The 21,401-nt window shown below is 45.4% G+C and overlaps 1 protein-coding gene and 1 long non-coding RNA gene across 16 annotated transcripts in view; one reads left to right on the top strand and one right to left on the bottom strand.

Moving 5' to 3' along the window:
• PKNOX2 (PBX/knotted 1 homeobox 2) overlaps positions 1–21,401 on the bottom strand; it is a 3,670,033-nt gene that overhangs the window by 2,442,821 nt on the left and 1,205,811 nt on the right. The gene's annotated exons all lie outside the window — the stretch shown is intronic.
• Positions 1–21,401, top strand: part of LOC138285065 (uncharacterized) — a 196,432-nt gene that overhangs the window by 61,346 nt on the left and 113,685 nt on the right. Inside the window, exon 3 of one of the 4 annotated variants that reach the window (XR_011201509.1) lies at positions 4,726–5,760. The exons of the other annotated variants lie outside the window; for them this stretch is intronic. This is a non-coding gene — a long non-coding RNA (uncharacterized lncRNA). Of the gene's footprint in view, positions 1–4,725; positions 5,761–21,401 lie in introns of those variants that run through there. 4 annotated transcript variants of the gene reach the window in all.

Below are 21,401 nucleotides of genomic sequence, written 5' to 3' on the forward strand. Positions count from 1 at the left end.
ACTGGCCACTCAGAGCAGTCCAGTGTGCCAGCAGCACCTCTGTTTCCAAGATGGCAGAGGTCTGGAGCACACTGGAGGAGCTCTGGACACCTCCCAGGGGAGGTGCAGGTCAGGGGAGTGGTCACTCCCCTTTCCTTTGTCCAGTTTCGCGCCAGAGCAGGGGCTAAGGGGTCCCTGAACCGGTGTAGACTGGCTTATGCAGAATTGGGCACATCTGTGCCCAACAAAGCATTTCCAGAGGCTGGGGGAGGCTACTCCTCCCCTGCCTTCACACCATTTTCCAAAGAGAGAGGGTGTCACACCCTCTCTCAGAGGAAGTTCTTTGTTCTGCCATCCTGGGCCAGGCCTGGCTGGACCCCAGGAGGGCAGCTGCCTGTCTGAGGGGTTGGCAGCAGCAGCAGCTGCAGTGAAACCCCAGGAAGGGCAGTTTGGCAGTACCAGGGTCTGTGCTACAGACCACTGGGATCATGGGATTGTGCCAACCATGCCAGGATGGCATAGAGGGGGCAATTCCATGATCATAGACATGTTACATGGCCATATTCGGAGTTACCATTGTGAAGCTACATATAGGTAGTGACCTATATGTAGTGCATGCGTGTAATGGTGTCCCCGCACTCACAAAGTTCAGGGAATTGGCTCTGAACAATGTGGGGGCACCTTGGCTAGTGCCAGGGTGCCCACACACTAAGTAACTTTGCACCTAACCTTTACCAGGTAAAGGTTAGACATATAGGTGACTTATAAGTTACTTAAGTGCAGTGTAAAATGGCTGTGAAATAACGTGGACGTTATTTCACTCAGGCTGCAGTGGCAGGCCTGTGTAAGGATTGTCAGAGCTCCCTATGGGTGGCAAAAGAAATGCTGCAGCCCATAGGGATCTCCTGGAACCCCAATACCCTGGGTACCTCAGTACCATATACTAGGGAATTATAAGGGTGTTCCAGTAAGCCAATGTAAATTGGTAAAAATGGTCACTAGCCTGTTAGTGACAATTTGGAAAGAAATGAGAGAGCATAACCACTGAGGTTCTGATTAGCAGAGCCTCAGTGAGACAGTTAGTCACTACACAGGTAACACATTCAGGCACACTTATGAGCACTGGGGCCCTGGGTTACCAGGGTCCCAGTGACACATACAACTAAAACAACATATATACAGTGAAAAATGGGGGTAACATGCCAGGCAAGATGGTACTTTCCTACAGGACCTCTGTGAGTGCTGGTCATCTGTGGGTTCCCTCCAATGTTGGGAGTCCCCTCTGCCTCCTCAGTCTGAGTTGAGGCTCCCAGGTCCCTCCTGGGTCCAGGCAGCGCCATTTTGACGCAATCTGCGACATTGCCTGAACCAAGGCTTGTTGGACGCATCCAGCGCTACAACTTACCTGCATCCAACATCTTCACATGGGACATCCTTTGCATCACGCAGGAACCTGCAGCCATCTTCTTTGGTGCTCTTTTGCAGCCTTCTTCCATCCAGAGAATCCTCTTATACACCATCTTCTAGGTTGGCTGGGGCTCTTGTACTTCCTGGAATACTCTGTGACTTCTGGACTTGGTCTCCTCTCTTTACATGTCTTCAGGTCCAGGAATCCACCATTTGTTGTTTGCAGTCTTGCTTGGTTCTTGCAATAACTCTAATCGTGACTTGTAGTGTGTCCTGGAGAAACTTGCAATACTTTACTCCTACGTTCCTGGGCTCTGCGGTGGGGTATTTTACTCACCTTTGTGTTTTTCTTACACTCCCAGCGACCCTCTACACACTACACATGCCTAGGGGGGAATTTGTGATTCGCATTCCACTTTACTAGTATACGGTTTGTGTTGCCCCTAGGCCTATTTCTTCCAATTGCATTCTGTGGTATTTTCTATTGTTTGCACTATCCTATGACTATTTACTTAGCTGATTTTGGTGCCTAGTGTATATATTGTGTATAATACTTACCTCCAGAAGGAATATTGCCTCTAAGATATTGTTGGCCTTGTATCACTAAAATAAAGTACCTTTATTTTTGGTAACAGTGAGTATTGTCTTTTATTGTACATAAGTACTGTGTAACTATAGTGGTATTGCAGGAGCTTTACATGTCTCCTAGTTCAGCCTAGGCTGCTCTGCTACAGCTACCTCTATCACCCTAAGCTGCTAGAACACTACTACATTTCATTAATAAGGGGTAACTGGACCTGGTATAAGGTGTAAGTACCCAAGGTACCCACTACAAGCCAGGCCAGCCTCCTACATTGGTCACACTAGAGACTCTCACATGTAGTGTCAAACCCAGAGACACACTTTAACACTCACCCTCACACACAGCTACCCTCATGCTCAGTCTGACATCCAGGCAGACACTGTGACAGCCACTCTCACACCTACAGAGATGCTCTTACATCCACTGTCACATGTACACAAACACTCTCACACTAACTCTCATACTCTGAGAGACACTTTCACACCCACCCTCACATCCAAAAAAGTGTTTTTTTCCTTTTACGAGATCCAGGGAGCCATTTGCGGATCTGAGTGAGATTTGGAAATAAAAAGAAGTGTATAAATAGAAATATATATGTATATGGTTAATAAATTGGTTCTGAAAAGAGCCTTTGTGTTTATGATGTGTAGGTAGGTGCTTACTACACACGATAGAGACTACAGTCTCTCAAGTTATGCAGGAAAAGTCTGTTGCCATTCTCTGTTATGTGTACTACATCATTTCTTTATACGCCCTCCAAATCAAATCATAAGATGTTGTGGTATATACAAATCATGTAATGGTCTCTGAGGAATGCAGAAACAGTTTTATTGACATGTTTCATGGATTTCTCTATTTGTGGGCAGAACTGAGTTGACCAGTTCCACTTCTGCCTTTGGCAAATGTTTGAAAAAACGAAGGCAGTGTGTGGGAAGAATGTAATTAATTTTTCAAAAGTTTCTTTCATTGGGATTTCCAAACTAACTCCTGTGACCACACCTAGGTCATTGCCACTACAGTGTACAAACATAAGGTCTGGATGTTAGAAATCCTTAATAGTTTCAACTGAAGGAAGTAATTGATGCCACTTTAACCCTCTCTGACCAATCCAAGTAATATCCACATTAGACAAACCTAAGTCTCTGAGTCCTGTCTACCTTCACCCTGCACTGGAAGCCAAGAAGAAATCTCCCGTGGGTCAACTGAATCTTCCCCCTGCCAACGCAGGCACCAAACTTCTGCATCAACGGTCCTGTGGGTCCCCTCTCCTCCTGACGAGCGTGGTCCCTGGAATACAGGAGCTTGGTCCAAGTGTCTTCGACAGTCCAGTGTCCCGTCTGTCCAAATTTGGTGGAGGTAAGTCCTTGCCTCCCCACGCCAGACAGTAATCCTGTGTACTGCGTGAACTGCAGCTGATTGGGCTTCTGTGCACTTTTGCAAACTTCCTTCGTGCACAGCCTAGCCCAGGTCCCCAGTACACCATCCTGCATTGCCCAACTCGCTGAGTTGGACTCCGACATCGTGGGACCCTCCTTTGTGACTCTGAGTCGGCCGTAGTCCTGAGATCTTCTAAGTGCCTGTTCAGGTGCTTCTGCAGGTGCTGCCTGCTTCTGCGTGGGCTCTCCGTGTTGCTCAGCGCCCCCTCTGTCTCCTCCTCCAAGGGGCGACCTCCTGGTCCTTCCTGGGCCCTAGCAGCAACTGCGACTCTTGCAGCTAGCAAGGCTTGTTTGAGGTCTTTCTGCGTGGAAACAACTCTGCATCCTCCAGCACGCCGTGGGACATCTTCTGACCAAAGGAGAAGTTCCTGGCACCTTCCGTTGTTGCAGAATCTTCGGCTTCTTCCACCCGGAGGCAGCCCTTTTGCACCTTCATCTGGGGTTTAGTGGGCTCCTGCCCCCCCTGGTCACTTGCGTGACTCTTGGGCTTGGTACCCTTCCTTTACAGGTCCTCTGGTCCAGGAATCCGTCTTTAGTGTTTTGCAGTCAGTTGTTGTTCTTGCAGAATCCCCTATCTCAACTTTATCGTCTTTCTGGGGTAGTAGGGTAACTTTACTCCTACTTTTCAGGGTCTTGGGGTGGGGTATCTTGGACACCCTTAGTGTTTTCTTACACTCCCAGCGACCCTCTATACACTACACTAGGCCTGGGGTCCATTCGTGGTTCGCATTCCACTTTTGGAGTATATGGTTTGTATTGCCCCTAGGCCTATTTTCTCCCTATTGCATTCTATTGTGTTCTACATTGATTGCATTACTTTTCTAACTGTTACTTACCTCGTTTTGGTTTGTGTGCATATAGTTGGTGTATATTACTTACCTCCTAAGGGAGTATATCCTCTGAGATACTTTTGGCATATTGTCACTAAAATAAAGTACCTTTATTTTTGGTAACTCTGAGTATTGTGTTTTCTTATGATATAGTGCTATATGATATAAGTGGTATAGTAGGAGCTTTGCATGTCTCCTAGTTCAGCCTAAGCTGCTCTGCTATAACTACTTCTATCAGCCTAAGCTGCTAGAACACCTCTAATCTACTAATAAGGGATAACTGGACCTGGCACAAGGTGTAAGTACCACAAGCTACCCACTATAAGCCAGGCCAGCCTCCTACACCACTCAGTCTTGCTCTACCTTGCGTTGCAAGCACTTCCCTTTGGTAGTGCTCTTCGCTCCTGTTCATCGTTCCTGTTTTCGCCTTGGAGTATTTTTGCCTTGTTTTTTCCTGTTTTCAAGTCCTGTTTTTTCTTCTTCTTTTTAGGAGTTCCTGTTTTTTCCCCAGTTCTTCTGTTTTTTTCCTCTGGGACTCCTTATGGAGGGTACGGTCTGCCTTGGCGTTCCCTGTCAAGCGGCACCGTGGCTACTAGAAAGGGTCACCCCTATCTGGGATTATTCAGAACCTGCAGAAGACCAGGTGTGTTCTCCAATCCTGCATCCAGATGTGAGAAGTCGAGTGCAGTTCGTGACAATATTCGGATAAATCATGATTTGGGCTAATGAAGAAGACCTCAATGGTTGAGTGACGTAGCCGTCGCAAGTCGATACTTTGTTACTCTTGAAAGACTTTAAGAGCCAATAATTAAACATTTGTTTGGAGTGCTGGCGTTTGACTATTTAGTTACTTTTCTAATACTTTACAGGTCCTGCGCCCACAGCTGTGCACCGACTTCGTGTGGCGAAGTCAGGAGGAAAAGCAGGAATTGTTTTGCTTATATATGTATATATATATATATATATATATATATATATATATAAATAGAGAGAGAGAGAGAGCGCGAGAGAGAGAGAGAGAGATATCCTTAGGTTTTTCATTACGATTATATATATAAATGAGACAAAAACAAACCTAACAGTTAAAGTGATAAAGGTAGGTGTTGGAATGAGACACAAGCTAATGTATAACTCATACAACTCTGTACCTCCGAAAACAGTGTTGTCAACTCGCTAGCCAGAGTAAATGTAACTATAACTAGTTGCTTCCCCATGCACAGCTTATACCCTTTCATACTGCAGCAGATATACCACATTAAGTCATAGCTTTTATAGCAACACTCATGGCATCTCAAATGACAAATTACATAATTCATGAGAACAGTGTGCATGGGACGGCTGAGTTTTAGTCAATGTAATGTGGATAGCAAACTGACAACATGTATGTGTGTAAGTTATAGCATGTTTAGACTGGGTCAGAAACTATATGTCAAAGTTATAACTACAGCTATATAATTACTAATGTTTGTGTAGTTTACATTGATTTTGTACACAAAGAAATAATAAAACTGTAACATAACCTTAACCTTCTATTTTTTCATTGAATTCCAATGCTTTCTTTTTTATAAAAATGTGTTTTGAATCATAGAGTACAGTGTTGTTGAGTAGAGTGGCATCAAGTGCAGTGTCATCGAGTGTAGAGTTGTGAAGTGGAGTGTCATCGGGTAGGGTGGCAAAGCGTGGAGTACAGTGTTCTAAACCTAGGTGGCATGGAATGGAGTACAGTGTCATAAGTGGAGTGTCACTGAGTGGAGTGTCATGGAGTGGAGGAGAGTGTTGTAATGTGGGGTGTTGTAGAGTGGAGTGTCATTCACTGGCACATCATAGAGTGGAGTGTTGTAGAGTAGAGCATAGAGGCGTAGAGTAGAGAGGCATACAGTGGAAAACAGTTTTTCTAGAGTGGGGTGGTGTAGATTGGAGTGGCTTCTTGTACAGTACAGTGGAGTGGACTGTTGTACAGTGAGTGCCATTGAGTGGAATGTCATTAAGTAGAGTGTCATCAAGTAGAGTGTCACAGAGTGGCATAGAGTGGAGTATGTTGTTTTAGATTAGAGTGTCATAGAATATTGTAGAGTTGAGTGGCGTCAAGTGCAGTGTTGCATAGTAGGCTGGAGGAAAGTGTAGTGGAATGTAGTGTCATAGAGTGGTGTGTCATAGAGAGGAGTGAGGAGGCATAAAGTAGAGGGGCATACAGTGAAGTAGACTCTTCACAAGTGAAGTGGGCGGAATTGAGTGGCATGTCATAGAGTACAGTAGAGTGGCATACAGTATAGTGTCATACAATGGAGTGAAGTCAAGTGGAGTATAGTACAGTGAAGTGTCATCTGTGGAGTGTCATTGAGTAGAATGTTGCATAGTGACATAAAGTAGAGATGAGTGTTTTCGAGTGAACTACAGTGTCATACAGTGCCAAAGAGTAGAGAAAAGTGATGTACAGTGGCATGGCGTGGATTAGAGTGTTTTAGAGTGGTGCGGCATAGAGTGAAGTGCAGTGTCATAAAATAGAGGAGAGTAGAATGTCATACAGTGGAGTAGAGTTTTGTACGGTGGAGTAGTGTGTCATCAAGTGGAGTCTTGGCAAGCAGAGAGTTGTATAGAGTGTTTTGTAGTAGAGTACAGTATTGTAGAGTGGAGTGGTATACAGTAGATGGGAGTGGAGTGTTGCAGAGTGGAGTGTTAGAATGGAGGAGAGTGTCAGAGTGTAGTATCATAGAGTGTGGTGTTGTAGTGTGTCTTAGAGAGCAGGGGCATTCAGAGGGGAGCCATAGAGTGTAGCGGTATGTCCTAGAGTGGATTATGTTTTGTATAGTGAAGTGGCGTGGAGTATCATACAGTGGCATGGAATACTGAAGCATGGAATGATGTTGTAGAGTGGAGTGATGTGTTGTACAGTTTTGTAGAGTGAAGTAGAGAGGTGCAGAGTGAAGTGAAATGTTGTAGTGAAGTAGATTAGCGTAGAGTGGAGGGCACAGAGTGGAGTAGTGTTGTAGAGAGAGTAGTGGTATAGAGTGGCATGTGATCTCTTGGAGTACAGTGAAATAGTCAAGTAGAGAGGAGTAGAGTGTCACAGAGTACAGTGAAGAAAAGGTGGAGGTCAGTGGCATAGAGGGAGTTGGGTGAAGTGTTTCAGATTGGAGTACAGTGTCATAGAGTGAGTAGAGTGTTGTATGGTAGAGGGGCATAGAGTAGAATAGTGTGGCATTGAGTAGAGTGAAGTGCTGTATAGTGGAGTGGCATATTGTAGAGTAGAGTGGAGTGGTGTGTCATACAGTGGTCTGCCTTACAGTGTCTTAGAGTGGAGGGGTGTAGAGTATTGTGGAGTGTCATAATGTGGAGTGGTGTATTGTAAAGTAGAGAGGCTTGTCATACAGTGGAGTGGTGTGTCACAGAGTGGTGAGGGGTATAGTGTAATAGAGTATAGTATGGTAGAATGTGGTGGTGTGTCACAAAGTGGTGTGGTGTGTCATTCAATGGAGTTGTGTGTCATACAGTGGAATAGAAAGATGTGACGTGTAGTGTCTTAGAGTGAAATAGAGTGGCATATGGTATAGGGACATAGAGTGGATTAGAGTGTTGAAAGTGCCGTGGCATAGAGTACAGCAGTGGGTTGTTAAGTGGAGTGGTGTATTGTATAGTGACATTGAGTGGTAGTAGATTAGCATAGAGAGGAGGGGCATAGAGTAGAGTGACACAGAGTGGAGTAGTGGAGCGGAGTGTAGGAGTGTGTCATAGAGTACAGTGGATTAAAATGGCCTGAAATGGCATGAAGGGAATTGCATGGAGTGTTGAAGAGTAGAGTAGGGTTGTAGAGACTGGAATAATGTGTTGAAGAGTAAAGTGGTACAGAGCGGAGTGCCATAAAGTAGAATGCTGTAAAGTGTCATGCTCTAGAATGTTGTGGTATACAGTGATGTGATGCAGAGTGTTGTGGAGTGGAGTGTCATGGAGTACAGTGTCATGGCGTGCACTGGAGAGGCATAGAATAGAGTGGCAAGAGAGTAGAGTGGCATAACGTGGAGTAGAGTGGTATGGCACATAGTGGGGTGGCATACAGTGAAGTGTCATACACTGGAGAGGCATAGACCTGAGTGATGTACAATTGAGTAGCCTATTGTTAGTGCAGTGACGTTTGACAGAGTGGAGTTGCATGGAGTGTCATAAAGTGGAGTGGCATGTCATAGAGTAAAATGGCATATGGTAGAGCAAAGTGGAGTGTCCTAGAGTGGAGTGGGATTGGGTGTCATAGAGAGTCTTTTGTCATACACACATTTGTTTGGATTGATTTCAATAGGTACCAGGGAGTTCAGTAGTGTGTGGTTTAGTAGAGTGCGATGGCATACAGTAGCATGTGATAGTCTCTTATAGTGGACATGCATAGAGCTGAGTGGCATACAGTGTAGTGGCATTTCGAACACTGTGGTATGTCGTAGAGTGAAGTGGCATGTTTTAGAGTGGTGTGGCATGTCATGGAGTGTCTTGCGTTTTCCATTGACTTTTTAGATAGGCATAAAGTCAAATTGTCTGAGTGCTTAGTTTCCATGTGGGATATTTATTATGTGTTTTCTAACCTATGGGATGATGTAAGGCACTCTGCCGAAGTGTGAATAGTTAGGAAAAAGCATTTTTATTGTTGTATATATTTAAAAAAGGTAACAGAGTATAGGTGTACTAGCTTGGGAGCACTGCAGCACCCACTGAAATTAAAAAAATTCAATTATGACAAACGATACAACAGTAGTTTGTGATTGTTGTTTATTATTGTTTGTCATATATTTATTTTATTTCAAATGGTACTGGAGTATTTCCTAGGTAGTACTGCGGTATTTCGTTACCTTTTAAAAAAATATATGGAACAATATAAATGCTTTTTCATAACTATTAGCAGTTTTGGAAAGTGCCTTAGGTCTTCCTATAGGTGTGAAACATAGTACTTACATATATCTCAGGTCAAAACCCAGAACACAGCTAAAGTGTGGTATAAACAATATGGCTGCCTTATACTTTTATAAGGGCAGTCATTAGCCAATAATATTGTGTTTTGTCATCACCATGCACCATGGTATACAGCGGAATTATTGCAGTATATCGTGGCCTAATATTCAATACGTTTTTGTCCCTTATTTTGTCCCTCACAACAAAACTATTGGACAAAGTTTCATAAAATAGTACACATTAACTATAACTTCTTTCGACATGCACTGCTTATACCCTCCCATAATATGAAACTTATAGCACATGAAATCATAGCATGTTATTATAAGACTTGTTACGTCGGAAATGTTATCATTTCTCAGAACACATTGCATCGTAGAATGGTGTGGTATAGTTAATGTAGTGTGGTGATTGATGTCAGAAGAATGTGTACAGATGTGTGCAATGTAAACTAAATGTAACTTCTAACTAGTGGTACGTAATTTAGAAATTTGAGCAATACTTTATAATTCCTCCTGGTTGTATAGTTTAAGTTGTATTTGTATATGGCTATAAGGTTTTGTATACAAAGTGTAAAGAAAGTTGCCCTAACTAAAACTTATCTTTAACCTTTGGTTTTTACATTAAATATAAAAGGTTTTTATTTGTTAATAAAGATGTGCTTTAATGTTGAGTGTCATTTAATTAAGTGTTGTTAAGTGCAGTGTTGTAGAGTATAGCAAAGGATAGTGCTGTACAGTGTAGTTGCATAGAGTCTAGTGTTGTGGAGTGGAATACAGTTGAAAAGAGTAGAGATTAGTGGGATAGAGTGGAATAACATATAATGAGTGGCGAACAGTGGAGTGGTGCACAGTGGAGTGTAAAGGACTAGAGTGTCATACAGTGGAATAGCCTACAGCTGAGTAGCCTACACTGAAATAGCCTTCAGTGAAGTAGTATAGAGTGGAGTGGTGTGCACCGTGGTGACATACACTGGAGTGACACAGATTTGAAGAGCGTACAGTGCATTGGTGTAGAGTGCAGTGGTGTGCAGTGGAGTGGCGTACAGTGGAGTACCATAGAGTGGAATAGCATACAGTGGAGTGGTGTACAGTGCAGTGGGATAAAGTGGAGTGGCATCAAATAGCGTAGATTTGAGTAGCCTAGAGTGTATTTGTCTAAAGTGGAATACTGTATATTGGAGTGGAGCAGAGTGGAGTGGAGTACAATTGAGTATCATAGAGTGAAGCGACATACAGTGAACTGTGATGGAATACAACAGCATACACGGTAGTGTTATAGAGGGGACTTGCATATAGTGGAATAGTGTACAGTAGAGTAGCATGGAATGGAGGGGCATACACTCGAGTATTTTATACTACAGCATATTACAAAGGAGTAATAAGTGTACAGTCTATTAGTGTACACTGGTGTGTTGTAGAATGCCGTGGAGTGGCGTAGAGTGTAATAGCATTGAGTGTAGTGGTATAGAGTGGGGTGTGATAGATTGGAGCAGGTACAGTGGAGTGTGGTAATTGAAACCGATGTAGCATAAAAGTGTGTGAACGAGCGTTGGTTTAATGTGTCAGCAATATACAGTATAAAGTGTAAATAGTCATTTTTGTTAGTATGTGTAAATAGTGTAAGTAGTGTTAATGTTATAAATTTTTAAAAAGTAGTTTTATATTGTGCCACAGTATAGTAGTACATGTGGGTGAGATGTCAGTGTGTGATTTGGTAATAACAGTGTCTACAAAAGGTAAAAGACAGATATAGGGCCTCATGATGACTTTGGAGGTCTTTACAGAAGACGGCCATGGTGGCGGCCACCAAAAGACTGCAAGGTCAGTGGTAATCCGGCCACCATATAACAACTCACACCGTGAAAAACAGCCGCAAATCAGACACCGCCAGGACACTTGAGGATGGGAAAGAGGTAGTTCCACCACCAGCACCGCCACACCGACACAATTCCACCCACCAGATTACGAGCCACAAATCACCACATCGGTTCTTTTGCAGCAGAAAACCATTGGCGGTATTAACTGCCACGCTCAGAACCCAACACTGTCAGAACACACCACCCCATTTGACAGTTTGAATATCCCACAACTGACACACATATACACACCAGACACACATACTCACTGCACTATATAAACACCCCCACACTACCCACAATCCTTTGCTACAAAATCAAATTACACATACACAGAGAGCAGGCAAATACACTCGTATAGCACCATTACACTGTAAGCACATATATACATCTCTCCCAGCACACACAACATAACTGCACTACCAACACAAAACACACGTAACGAGCACACACACCACAAGCATTCATCACCCACTACGCACCACTCACACCCCATCAATCACCCTACACTGCACCCTTACACAAACAACACCCACAATACAACCACTACTATGTCCCCACAAAAGCACCCACGCTTCACAGACGATGAGTTGAGAGTCATGGTGGATGAAATCGTCAGGGTTGAGCCACAACTGTTTGCAGCACAGGTCAGGCAAACTCCGATAGCCAGGAAAATGGAGTTGTGGCAGAGAATAGTCGACAAGGTCAACTCAGTAGGCAGTCAACCACGCACAAGGGAGGGCATCAGGAAGAGGTAGAACAACCTCAGGGAAAGGTGCATTCCATGGCATCATGACACCAGATTACCGTGTACAAGACTGGCGGTGGGCCCCCACCTCCTCCCCCACAGTTCACATCTTAGGAAGAGAAGGTCTTGGACATACTGCATCCCAAGGGCCTGACCGGAATACCTGGCGGACTGTACTCTGGTAAGTGCGCACAACTTCCATGTCACACAATCGTCATGTCCTGCATGCTTCCTCATCACCCAAATACTTCCCAATGTGCTAAATGTCTCACTACACATCCCACCTACCCACCTAATGCCCCTCTCCTGCATGCCACACCTCCACCCGGCCCAATTGCCCACACAGCCCTTGGCAAAGGCACAGATAGCATTGGCTAATTCTAACACTACAACTCACACAATGCACAAGCCTATCTATGTGAATAGATGGAATATGTACATCACATCCCTTGAATGTATGACTATTGGACTAGCTATACCAACTAGATGTTACGACTGAGGAGCACTACATGGCAATGATAGACATACAATGGCACAACACAATGCCAAACAAGGCTAACACAGCTATAGCACTGTGGTTAATCCAATTGGCCACTAATCAGAATCCACAACCCAGAAAGTGACCCACCAAGATTTGGAATGTAAGAAGGCAGACTTCATACACATGCACAGACAGGATAATTAACCTTGCATACTCCCATACCCTCCTCTCATTGGGACACCATGCTGCTATGTCCAGCCATTTTCCACTCACAACTACCAAGCCTGAATAGACACTAGCTAACAGTGCAGAACAGTCATATGAACTATCAGTCAGTACCAGTACCCATCCACACAGCCAGAAGTACTAAACGTGAATGACACCTTCCTAAATGGAGTATGGTACACATGTCATAGACCACTATCTACCACCAATGGAATGCTGTGCAGCATCTGTCATTGTTATTGCTGGGAATCATGTCAAGCCATTGTATGCATATGATAAAGAGATAACCAAACACATCTCCAATATGTAACTCCCTCTCTCACTCCATCCACAGGTACCCCTGCCAGTACCACCAATGAGAGGATACCAGAGACTGCCAGCCCACCTCAGGATGAAGGCCCCAGTGAAGACATCACGCCATGATGTCTGGACACTGATGACCTAACTGTCCCATTTGGGACACCTGGCCAGTCTATGACTCCCTGCCTCACCCTGCCCACATCAATCCCCCCCAACCCTGTGGCTTCAACATCACAGCTAACCCTTGTTCCCAAACTTGTGTCCAAAGGACAGATCAAACTATTGTGTGTTCCACAGTACAGGGACCTGTGTTGACCCCTCTCCCCAGACAATGAAGGTCCTGCTAACATTGGTAGAGGGCACACCATGCCAGGGGCACAGGCACATGGGGCAGGGGGCATGGGAGGGTAGTTGTGGGCCAGAGGATCGGGGCCAAAGGGACTCTACTGACCAGGAAACCATCTTCCAGTTCCTGGGAGCATATCAACAATCCCAGGAACGGATGGGACAGATAATAACCATGCAGGGGGAAAACCAAAGGATGAAGGGGGAATACCACCAGGAGGTCATGCAGCAGTGGCAGGCTCACAATGCCACCATGGCGACCGTTGCAGGGGTGCTGAGGGGTATCAACACCCCCCTGCATGCTTCCTCCCCCCACCACCAGGCCCCTTTCGCTAGCAACATAACATCAGACCCATCCACATCAGCGGTAGCTAGTGAAATGGAGGCCCTGCCAGGGGAACCACAGCCCTCAGACACCCCTCCCTCTGTAGCTGAAGAACCCCACCTAATGTGGATATTCATCTAGACATCCAACTGGAGCAGATACCAAGACCACACCCACTGCCAGGAAGTGACCCTCACCTGATCTGTCTCCCTTGTGTGCCACTGAGACACCCTGTCGCCTTTTAAGTGACATAACTCCATCTTCTCATTGGTAATTGGACACTGGACCTGTGCAACCAACAGCTGTACCACCTACTCTGAAGATTCCATCTACCATGACCTCACTCATCACCTCTTGAACAATGTATGCATCATATATTTTTTTAACAAATTCAATATATGCACAATAAACACCAATGGAACACAGCTTCTGTATATGTGTCTTCATTACAACATCATCAAAAGTCATGATTGCTAGATGTAATATGACTGCACTCCTACATCCAACAGGCAGTGTAATGGACAGCAGAGGGGGGCATCCTCTGCAGGAGACACAGTACAACAGTGTCCCAGGACACATGGCAGACAGTCCAAAATCCTGGGCCACATAAGAGTATAGTCAGTATTCCAACCTACAAAAAGACAATGACGGATAGTACTATCAGGATGGAAGGCATGGAGCCACACAAAGCATTTATGCAGCACATAAATGTCACGCCCAATGTAGTACATCTCCTAACCAGGGCTCCCTAGAGATTACCTATACAACACTAGTCACAGAATATTCATCATAAATCACTGTAGCTGCCATCTGTAATTTACAACCCTCAAATCTCAAATCATTCTGCAATGGGTAGTGACTATGAATGCCTCAAGCCATAGGTAGCAGAGGCACATATTTCATTACCACAGTCAGTGTGTGGAATGACATGAGAACAGGAGAATATATCAAACATTGCTCAATACTGGTCTGTGCATTGCAGATGTAAATCTAGGAAACTTCAGTGGGTACACTTGTTTGATATGAGACACTTTTACTGTGCACCTTACATTCAATCAGTCTTCTCCCTCAACACACACATAGGGATAGGACCACATTAGACCCCCACTGATGAGTCAACTCAGGAGGATTATTCTCAGCAAATCACGTGGATATGCAACACTTGCTAACCCACAATCACCATACCTGTTTGTCACTGGCAGTACTGATTTTTTAGCTCAGTTCTAGAGACAGCTACACCTTTCTCCTCTGCCTCCTCATCACTTGCCATGTCAGCATTACCAGCCACTGGTCCAGCTGCCTCACCCTCATCAACTAGCAACTGTATCTGACGCCACTGGGATAAACTGTGGAGGGTGCAGCAGGCTACTACTATCTGGCATATCTTTTGTGGTAAGTAGAGGAGGGCACCTTCAGATAGGTCCAGGCACCTGAATCTGGCCTTCAGGAGGCCAAATGTTCTTTTGATTACATGCCTTGTCCTTCCGTGGTACTCACTGAAATGGACTTCCCCATCTGTGGCAGGGTACCTCACTGGTGATAACATCCGCAGAGGGTTAGGATATCCAGAGTTACCTATGTGAAAAAATGTAGGACCAGTTACATGACAGGTACAGTGACAGGGAAGAATGTGATGACAGGTGCCATAACTGTGAACCACCTTCAAATGCACACATACCAAGGAGCCAGGCCCTCTCTCTGTTTAGTCGTGCAATCATGTGTGGGACATTGATGTTCCTTAAAATGAAGGAGTCATGCACAAATCCAGGAAACTTGGTTGTGATCTGTGAGATGTACTGGTCAACCAGATACACCAGCTGAACATTAATGGAGTGGTAGTTCTTCCTGTTCCTATACACCTGTTCACTGGCATTGGGAGGGACCACGGCTGTATGGGTGCCATCAATGGCCCCTTTCACATGAGAGATGTGTCACATATAAAAGATTGCCTTCACATAGGCCAAATCTGCACATTGGTGGAACCTGATGCTACCCCTGTAGGAACAGCTATATGGGGCACCAGAGAAGCAGGTGAGCCCAATGCCATAGTCATGTGTGATAGAGGTGCGTGTGACGGTGAATGGAGTAAGTGTACCAGTGAGGGAGTATAGATGCATGAAGAGGGCATCAAGTGAAGGGGTGTGGGTAGAGAGGATGGGTATGTGTGGGCACTTGGTGAGTCAGATGTGTTTATGCCACTCCTTTGGGTATGGTGCCAGTGTGCATGACTTTCTCATTTTGTTTGTGTCATCCATGTAGGTGAATGCCCATCAGAAAAAAGGGATTTGGCATACCATGGCCAAGGAAGTGCAGACCCTGCAGGCCCACAGCCAGCAGAGCACCCATTGTCGCAAGCAGTGGGAAGACCTGAGTCGCTGGGCCTGGAAGACCGTGGAGGCCCAGCTGCCCAGCTGGGGACGTTCTCCCAACAAGGTAGGGGTGGCCGTGGGACCGTGACCTCCGGCTTGGCCTGCATTTTGGCAGTGGCCTACCCTGAGGTGGATGGGTGTTTGAGGGAAGCACTGCAGCCACAAGGAGCTGAGTACTCACTGTATCCTGGGACTTGGCTCAGGTTGCATGGAATAGCTTATATGACAATGTAGTCAATGCAACATGTATTTAGACTTGGGGGAATGGGTTGTAACCACCAGGCATGAGTATTAGTTGTAAATGTGTTTTGATGGTTTTCTGTCAGTGGATGTACCTCTCCAATATCCAGAATTCTCCATGTCTGCATTGTGAAGATGGTTTAATCACATTGGCACATGTGTGACTCCATCCTGTCTTTACTATGGATGTGAGCTTGTGTATCACCCTACCCACTGAGTATGACCTGCTCCATCCATCTGCATTTGGGCATTTGTGGCTGTAAGGTGTCAGTCCACCCCCATCTGCATAGCACACCTGTAAATGCAACTGTGTGACTCAGCTTTTGTCACTGGGGCTATATACATCACATACTGGTTATGGTGTTGACTCCATGTGAGGCAGCCATTACATTTCCACCACAGACATTGCTTGTATAGGATTGTGTATGTGAAGGTTGCTTAAGTAGGCTCATTTGAAACGGACCTTTGATTTGGTCTGTTTGCAATCATCATGCATTTCTAGGTGCTAGACGTGTGGGGATGAAACCTTGAACATAATGGGTTAGTACAAGAGGTGGTAAGTGCCTAGAGGGCACAAATGATGGAGTGGGAAAATGTCTGCTACCCTTGGCCTAGATGGAGTGGGTAATTAGGACAGGATTGGGTATTGTATGATTTATGAGATGCTGATGTAAAATTCATGTTGTATTTTCTCTTCTGAGGCTGCCTTATGTAGCAGTGTGACATGTTGTCAGTGCAAATGCAGTGGTGTTGGTCCATGTATGCATAATGCTTGCATGTATTTACCGTCTGAGATGTGTGTTGTCTGGACTTAGGCACAGGTATTCAAAAATCTGGAATGGTGTGAGTGCATGTGGTGTTATCATGTTGTAAAGTCCTACTGGTGCAAATGCATGGGTGGTGGTATTGTATGTGGACCATGATGTCATATGTGTGTTCCTGATTTTTATCAGTTGTGACAGAGCACTCAGTGATTGAGTATGGATCTGTAATATGTGCAATATGGGCCATTGTGGATGCACCTAGGTGTATGATTATTTGTGATACATATTTGTTTGGGGTCTGCAGATCCTCCTCTGTGATTGGGTCAGGCTAATCACATGCCTATACCCAAAATTTATATTGTAAATACCAGATGTTACCTTTATGGGTGCCTAACTTATAGTGGCTTAATCAGTTCTTAGGTCAAAATTGGCATTACTCTACAGAGTGTTATGTCAGCCATGTAATGTGACAGGCAGATGCTGTGCAGTGTGTGAGTGGAGTAGTATTCACTGTTATGGATATTTAACAAAGGACATGGACTGATCAGCTGTTGTAACTGTACAGGCCTGATGTGTTTGGCTCAGTCAGCTGCACTTTCAATAGGTGATAGGAGTATGGAGAGGTATGATATGTATTCAGGGAGACATTTGTACTTCACCCAGGGCATGATGTCCATGCAGACATGGCTATGGTAGTGATCATGTGGATGGCTCCAGTCATGCAGACTTACTTGGATGTAGATGTAGGTGTGAGAGTTGGCATACAGGGGTGGATAGCGGTGACATGTTGTAGGAAATGTGTATTGGTAGCTGACATAAGTATATGTATTGTCACAGATGTGCATGTTTATATGTGTTTATGTGAGGTATATGTTAATCCTCTCTCTCCCTCTCTCTCTCTCTCTCTCTCTCTCTCTCTATTTGTGTGCATCAGCATTGGCAGGCGAAGGAGAAGGGGCACAAGCAAGTGGGGATGCTGCACGCCACGGGACCCGGACAGCGAAGGACCCAGTAGCACGGAGGGCGAGGGAAGTGCCACAGGGGAGACCGGATCATCCACGCCATCGTTTGAATCCTCCTGCAGTGGACACTCCATGGCGGTGGCGGACCCTTCTGGTACCACCCCAGCATCATCATTGTCCACCAACCCCTTACTAAGACCGCCCTCCCTGTAGCTCCCCAACCAGTTGCCCAAACCCGCTCACCCAGGAGGGTGGGCGTCTCCTTCACCACAGGCACCTCTGCCGCTGCCCAAGACAGCCCTGCTGTCCTCAGTGAGGAGGCTATTGACCTCCTGAGGTCCATCTCTGTGGGTCAGTCGACCATCATGAATGCTATCCAGCAACTGGCAGCTCAAGTCCAGCAGAGCAATGTGTTCCTGGAGAGCATTCACTGTGCACTGCCTGGCCTACAGAGATCCTTTCAGGCTCTGGCTTCCACACTGTCAGCAGCCAGTCACCCTTTGTCTACCATTCACCCTCCACCTCCACCTACCTCTTCCCAATCCCAAACCCCTCTTTCCAAACCCAGCCAAAGCACACAGACACACAAGCATGCATCCACTTCAATATCCAAGGGTACCACTGACACCAGCACCAAAAAACCCACCACCAGCATGCACACAAACAACATCCACCTGCAGACACACCAACATCCACTACCTCCACAGACTCCCCTACCATCCCCTCCTTCACAGACACTACACCAGAAACACCTGCAGACCCCACACCAACATTCACTGATCCAGCCACAACTTTGATCTTACTCACAGTCAGCACAATAGCAGACCTGCAGACATCTACCCCAGCCAACACATCCGCAGCCACAACCACCGACACACCCACATTCAGCACATCATCCATACCTGCAGACACCACCCCAACAGACAGTCACCCATCTAGCATGGCAACTTCCAGCACCTCCTACCCCCCTTCTCCCATGACACATAAACACCTGCACTCACCCACCCAACAGACACCCAGCACCCACAAGCATTCATTGCATGCACTTGCACCCAAGACACCCACACCAACACCTCCAACAACCACTCCCTCTACCTCCACTCCCAAACCTTTTTGCCATGACCACCCCAGTATGTCTAAGAAGCATTTCCTCTCTGAGGTTTCCCAATTCTCTACACCAAGTTCAGCCCTTCCACCTCCAAGTTCCCCCCGTCCCCCTACTAGTACCCATGCCCCTCCCCCTGCCAAGAAGGCAATCCCTCCCAATCCCATGCAAAAGGAACCCACTCCCAAGCCCAAGCCCAAGGAACCCCCTCCCAAGCCTAAGCCCAACAACCCCCCTCCCAAACTCAATCCTAAATCCCTACTACCCCCCCCCCCCCCCCAATCCCTGAGGTGCCTGCCGGTCCCCTTGATGCCCCTACCCTGTGGAGGTCATATAGAAGTCAGGAGTCGAGTAGGGGCACACAGAGGTTATATATCGAAACTAAGAGAACCCACCTCCAAACATGGTCCCACAGAGGTGGAATCCCATAAAGATATAGATAAGCACATGTCAAGCATTAGTCATATCATTAAAAATGCAATAGTCAACTTTATTGTTTTCTTTATTTAGTATTCATAAATTAAATATTATTAGTATCATCCATCTTAATTTTATTAACCTGTAGGACCTAAATATTATACTCCGTGAAAAACTACTACCCATTCAATTCACTCTCACTCCAGACTCAATTATCAAGAACTGATAAAATAAATACTAGCAAAGGCAAATATACTCAAATGGACTCCTCAACACACACACAGTAGAGTAAAAAGACTAATACAGACAGATATGTTGCAGAGTAGTGGTTACAGTCATTGAACTTTTTCACTTTTTAGAAAATCAAAATATTATCACACTCCAGAAAAATAATTATATTTTGCTTAATATATTCTGAACCATTATCAAAGTCCATACGTCATCTCAGTTCATAATATTTGTGATCCAAGAGGAGAAGCAAAAAATCTTGTCCAGCCAGGAGTCGTGCCAACAAGCATTTCGGTGCCACTTGACCAGCCAGTCACCCACCTTCTTCAGGGCACACAACAGATATACCATACTTTATTAAAATCCCATCAGGGAGATTATGGTCCTTTCTTCAAACAATATCCCCAACAATGGATCTGGGACTCTGGTACTAGGACGAAATTATTCAGGAAAATGTGGGCCAATCTCACTGTTATGTCGACAGCATTTGTTTTCCCTTCGTTCTGCCATAACTTGTATTATGTTGCCATGAAGATTTTTTGTTCCTGTTGTTCGCCGTACTATAAGTAACATTCTTTCTATGGTTTCTCCCCGATGGGCACACTGTCATATTATTAATATATCTTTCCTGAGCTCATTACGAGCGGACCGCCAAGACAGTGTGCCCTCTAGTTTTGGGAACACAGAGGTGCTATTTGTTCCTTTGGCATTTTGGACTGGCCAATGGCCTTCTCATTGTATCTACTTATATTTATATTCCCATATTTAAGATTTTTATACATCTGTCCCAACCTGTGATTTGATTCAATGGTAACATACTTACCCTGCCTTTCTTTCCACATGGCTGTTTTTTTATTTGGCAACTTTCTTTTGTGTGTGTATGACGTGTGTGTGTGTGTTGGCTGTGCTACCTGTTGTGTCTGGGCTGCATGTGTGGGTGTAGCCCTGCCATTTGTCCTGTTGTGACGACTGTGTATTTATTGTGTGTAGGATACTTTTTGTGTTTGGTACGTGCTTGAATGTAGAAAAATTGTGTATTGGCTGTGTTGACGTGTGCTGTTGTGTGCCCTTGTGTGGTTGTTGTGTGTGCATCTGTGTGTGTGGTGATGGATATGTCAGGTGCGTTGTGTGTTGTGTTAGTGTATTCTGACGACTGCTCCGTTGTATGGCTGTGTGATTGTGTATATTGGTTGTCAGGTGTTGTTATGAAATTGCTTGCCAAAGCATTTGTGTAGTTACAGTTGTGCTGTTGTGTATTGTTGTGTTAAACTGTGCCGGTGATGTGTGTCTGCAGATTGGTGTGTGTATTGCATGTGTGTGTTGGCCGTGGTGTGTTTAGTATGGTTGGGCGTTTGTAGGTGTGTGTGTGTGCGTGTGTATGAGTGTGTGGTTACGTGTGTGTGTGCCGCAAGTAGTCCTGGATGTGTGTGTTGTGTGTGGGTTTTCTGTACAGCATCAGATAGGTGTGTGTAGTCACGGTTGTTGTCTTCGCCACCGTCGTTGGTTCCAGAGTCTTTGTGCGAGCACGAGCAGTGGGAGGACTTCCATTTGGGTCCCATGGTGGCTCCAGAGAGGTATGTGTTCCAGAAGGTGATTGTTTCCTTTTATAGAGTTGGTTTCTGCCAGGTTTTTCGTGGTGTGGCGACCGCGGAGGAAACCCTGACGGTGTGCATTATCGTAATATGTCTGGTGGGAAAAGGTGTCCACTGGCCTGAAGGTGGCTAATGCTGTCTGTGGCGGCATCACCACACTGGCGGTAGTTTGGCTGTCTTCTGTTGAGAAGACCGCCATGGTCATAATTTGGCGGTCTTCTCCGCCGGCCTGTTGGCGGTACAACTGCCACCGCCGACTTGGCGGGCCTGATACT

This window comes from Pleurodeles waltl, chromosome 3_1 (assembly GCF_031143425.1).
Source record: "Pleurodeles waltl isolate 20211129_DDA chromosome 3_1, aPleWal1.hap1.20221129, whole genome shotgun sequence".
Classification (NCBI taxonomy): Eukaryota; Metazoa; Chordata; class Amphibia; order Caudata; family Salamandridae; genus Pleurodeles; species Pleurodeles waltl.